General features: G+C 35.6%; 1 pseudogene; it reads right to left on the reverse strand.

Annotated features, from left to right (window-relative positions):
• Positions 1-1,929: 1,929 nt before the first annotated feature.
• LOC101586507 overlaps positions 1,930-5,379 on the reverse strand; it is a 51,471-nt pseudogene continuing 48,021 nt past the window's right edge.

A 5,379-nucleotide genomic window follows, 5' to 3' on the forward strand; every position in this document is an offset into this window, starting at 1 on the left:
TCCAGTCCTTTTTACTTCGTTTTTTTTTTTTTTCTTTTTTTAAAGTTTTGAGATAGGGACTTGGAAATTGATTAAATTTCCCATTATTGTCTCAAGCTTGTGATCCTACTGCTTCAGCCTTCCAAAGTACTGGCATAAGATGAATGAATCATCATGCATAGCGAAAAATAATTTTTAATGTGCTCTTGGATTAGATTTTTTCTTAATTTAAGATTTTTACTTTTATGTTCATCAAAGACCTTAAGTCTATTTTTCTCTTTTGTAAGATAATTTTCTAGTTTTCTTTCCAAAGTGTTATGGTTTGTATCTACTTGTCCCTCCAAAGCCGCATGCCAACCATTGGACAGTCACCATTTGAGGGGCAGAGCATGGTTTGAGGGGTGTGGCCAGAGGACAAGGGAGGGGCTTGAGAGGCGGGGCTGGAGAGGTAGGAATCATAAACTGGCTAGGCTGTGGTTTCTCAAAGATATGGAGAAGGTCATGCTGGACAGGGCAGCAGCTCAGACTCTACTGCAGTGTCTTGAAACCTTCAGTAACTGTGAGCTAAATAAACCTTTCCTTCCCTCATTTTAAGTGTTGAGTGTTTGTCCCAACAGCAAGAGAAGAGTAACTAAAACACACAGCAAACCTAGCCTCAAAGAATAAGTTTCGAAGAATTACTTCTCCTCTATGTCTACAAAGTTTCAAAAGAGCTTGCATTAATTCTTCTGTAAATGTTTTGTAAAACTCTGTGTGGAAGCTGTTTTCTCCCGAACTTTTTTTCATGGAAAAAATTTATTTTGGATTCAATTCCTTCCTCATTATCAATTTGTTCAGATATTCAGTTTCCTTGTGATTCAATTTTGATAATATATGTGTGTCTAAAGTTTTGTGTGTTTCTTGCAAGTTACCTAATTTACTTGCAAATTATTGTTCATAGCAACCTCTAAAGATTCTTTGCACATCTGAGACATCAATTATGAATTTTTGTTTCTGATTTCATTTATATTTTGAACCCTGTCTCTGTGCGTGGGTTTGTATGTGTGTATGTGTTTTGGCACGTGTGGGTGTGCATGCATTCTGGCTATGAATTTTTCAAATTTGTCTTTTTTGAAGAAACAGCTTTGTTTCATGGATATTTTCTATTCTATTTTCAAGACTTTCATTTATTTTTGTCACTGGTTTTCATTTTAATTGTAATAATCTCACGGCAGATTTCCATATTATAATTGTTTTTGCAATTTCTATATATTTAGTCTTATGAATTTCTAAATCCTATAAAAAAGAAATAGGATGAATCACGACTTGGTTATTGTCTTTTTTCGATTTTCTGACTCTTATTAGTACATGTTTTTAGTACATAATAATTACTTTCACTGTAGAAAATTGTTATTTTTACATCACGCATTTCAATTCTTTTCTTGCTGCTTTCTTGAACATTTTTACTTCCACCACCTTTTTTTTTAGCATCATATTCATTAATTTATCTAAGAAGACTATGTAATTATTATATGTACAGACTAAAAAATCATACTAATAGTCCAAAGAACATATAAAACATTCATGACAATTCTACTAAGATGCGTGTACTTTTAGATACATTTTATGAAAGATATTTATTCTTTTAAAACAACAAAATAAGTTTTCCATTAAAAAGTAATAAACTTTTAATAAGGAAAACAGCATTGGTCAGTGAAGCCTTAAATATTCACTGTTAATAATATTCTTCATAACAGATACATGTTAAAATTTTGCAACCATGAAAAAGATAGAATTGTAATTTATTTAAGAAATAAACCAGTTAGGTGCCGGGGAGATGGCTCAGTAGGATAGGCGCTTGACTAGCAAACGCAAGGATCTGAGTTCAATCCCCGGTTCCAAAAAAAGAAAGAAAGAAAGAAAAAAACCAGAGAGGAAATATCTGCAAATGTGGTTGCTCCAAAGAAGTCACTATTTGGCACTGCACTTAATCTCATCATAGTGAGTTTCTTCTTCTTTCAAGGACACTAAGGATACTGTCTCTTCCATGAAAAAGAGGGTGGCTTCTTGGGAGACTGAAATAGTAAACAAGAGTGTGGGTTTGAGTGGTGACAAATTGGTATGCACGGTGTGCCTACAGAAGTAAAGACTTTTATAGAAATTACTGCTAGATATCTCTGTGGAGACAGGACTTATCTGAAATGCCAGATGGACCTGCCTAATAATGGCTCTTTTTGTAAAGGCCAGCAGTAGAGAATGAATTTTAAGTTCAGCATGAGTTTCAACTCATTATATAGCCCAGGCTAGTCTTCAACTCACAGTGAGCCTACTGGTTCTGCCTCCCTAGAGAAGGAATTAAATGTCTGTGTTACCACACTCAGCTTCATACTTCCTTTTATCTCTATCTTAGTAATGGATGGAGGAGGGATAGCAAAGGTAAGGCAAGGCAAAGAAACATCAATGTTTCTTACACACCAGGCACATATGGTTCCTTCAGGAATGGAGACAAGAGATGGCCCCTCATGATACCTCATTGTCTCAATAATAGATCACAGTTTTTTTTTAAATTTTTTTAATTAATTTATTTATTTGAGAGAGAGAGAGAGAGAGAGAGAGAGAGAGAGAGAGTGTGTGTGTGTGGTGTATGGCCAGCTCAGCCCACCAGGGGGCGGCGCTGGCTGGCATGTGGTGCTGGGGGATTGAACCGCGGTCCCTGATGCTTTGCTAAGCTTGTTCTAAGTAGGTGCTTTAGACCACTGAGCCATCTCTCCAGCCCATAGATCACAGTTGATCTCAAAGTATTCATGAAAATAATTGAAGTCCTCTTTCAAATGTCAAAAGAGAACAGTTCAACCTAATCCTGTAGTACGTTGCTTCTTATGCACCAAATTGCTGTAAATGAGCAGAATGCCTGGCCTTCTATGTCAACAGAAATAAAGGAAATAATGAGAATAATTCGTTTCTCCCTCTATATGAAGAAATTTTATGATCATCAAATTTAAGTCTTTTCACATTCTGCATTAATTGTACCCAACATCAACTTCAAAAATATGGTTATATGGCTTCTTGAATGCAATACTTATATCTCATAGATATAATTTACTTTACTACTGAAGAATTGCAAATGTTTCATAACTTAAAAGAGTGCATATATATATATATATATATATATATATATCCATCCATGGAATATGAAAATGAGAGCAAAATTCAAAGTTTTTTTTTTGGGCGGGTACTGGGAAATGAACACAGGACCTTGCACTTGCCAGGCCAGTTCTTATGCCACTGAGCTACATTCCAGGTCTATAAAACTGAAAGCTTCTACAACTCATATTGTAGTAGTAAATCCCCCGACCCCAGTCAGAATACTTCATTTGCCCAGCTGATACTTTCTGTTGCAGTTCTGGTTTCTTCTCTCATAGAAGGTTGGTCACTGTGATTCATAGCTTCTTACTATTATACACACTGTAAGAACAATCAAAGACAGCCATGTATTCTGCTTCTTGCTTGCTATCCTATGAAACCTCCCTTCCTGAGCATTTAGAGTCTTATACTTGGGCAATGATATTTAGGTTGTCATAAGAAAAATCTGCCTCCAAATCTTGAGTGTAATTTCAGGATTTCTGCTTGTGATTGCAATACAACACGTCTATATCCAACATGTGGTGTGTATTACACAGAGAATATAATGTTTTTTTTTTCTCTAAGAAAGGATATAGGAGCTACCATCAAGGATAGAGAGGAGCAGACATCACCTAAACACACAAGGCTACCTCAATTCTTATAGCAAAGGAATACATATGAGTGATGGGTCCAAACAAATCTTTCCCATGAATGCAGCTGGATTGAAGAAAAAGCTGCACACCCATCTGTCTGGAAGTACCTGGCACCATCTATTTCTTCAGCAACAAAGTCTTTCTCACTCCTTCCAAAGGAAGAAGGAATTTCAGGAACAAGTACTTCTTCAACATCATCATAGCAACTTCTTGTGGCACCAACGTGTTGCTCTGGAGGTTCTGAAATAAGACAAAGAGAAGGTGGAAGAGAACTTTATGTGTTGAATTAGGGCTTTAGTCTTATCTAATGCAGAGATTATAAGTTAGAGAACATTCCAAGGTTGCCCCAAAGTTACACATTTCATCTGAATATTCTTAGAAATTCTTTTTTTCTCTCAGAAGCAAAGAAGCTATACTGAAACTGATGACCAACATTCTGACAAGAAGCCAGAGAGAATATACACCCTGGTTTGGCATGTATGTCCACATTATATACTTTTCAGATTTTTATAGCAACCACATTACCACATTGCCTCATTTTTAGGAACTTTATAAGAATGATACAAATTTGTCATAAGGTTTGCATTTCCCAGATACTATTGGCCACATTCCAATCATAGGATGTTGTGGTTTAATATTTATCCTACTTTCAAAGTTGTTCTGATTGTCTTTTATTTTTATGATCTTTATTCTTAGTTGATTTAGTCTCAGCTCCATGTGATAGGTTGAAAGCTTGAGTTCATGTACACTTTAAGTTAATTTAAGTGACTTCTTTCTAAAATGGATTTACAAAAAGAATATGGAGTCTCTCTTGCCTTTTTAATCTTCAAGTACAAGTTTTTCTTCTTAGGGCATATATAGTCCTTTATATTCTGGCAGTATACTTTGCATCTTGTATCTTGTATTCTCATTCAAAACCATTATTTTCACTTTGGCTACTTTGTATTATAATCTACTCTTTATCCACTGAATGAGACATGATCCAAAATTAGGAGGGCCATGATTCTGTAGATCTTCTAAATATTACAATGTATTAAGAACAATAATAATTGCTGAAATGAATTCTCATACTACAGAGCAATAAGAAGTCATTATGCTAGGAATATGAGGTGTTAATTTCAGACATTTAGCACACAGTTGGACAGGATCAGCACAAATCACTGACTGATTAAAACTTAATTTGCACCAAAAAATTCAGGTTATGATAAGCTCTCTGAGGCAGTGAGAGATAAGCAGCTGAGAGGGGATGCAAACTTGGGCTTTTATCACACACACATATACATGACCACCATCCCAATCCTGAGAAGCATGGATTTCACCACGTCCTAGTCATGTGTGAACCTTAGCACCCCACATCCTCAGAAACTTCCTAATTGCAGCCCCTTTTAAGACCTTTCCATTTTTACCACTTGAAGAATAATAAGTGTACATATTTATTTGTCTGAGTCCTTTGTAGAGAAAATCTCCTTGTAATTAATGAGATAGAGATTTGGAGGAATAGCAGACTTCTCTCTCTCAGTGCTCAGATAAACCACATGCATCACTATCTTAAGGTGGAAACCCTTCTTCTTCTTCTTCTTCTTCTTCTTCTTCTTCTTCTTCTTCTTCTTCTTCTTCTTCTTCTTCTTCTTCTTCTTCTTCTTCT

This window comes from Octodon degus, unplaced genomic scaffold, assembly GCF_000260255.1.
Source record: "Octodon degus isolate 3935 unplaced genomic scaffold, OctDeg1.0 scaffold00292, whole genome shotgun sequence".
Lineage (NCBI taxonomy): Eukaryota > Metazoa > Chordata > Mammalia > Rodentia > Octodontidae > Octodon > Octodon degus.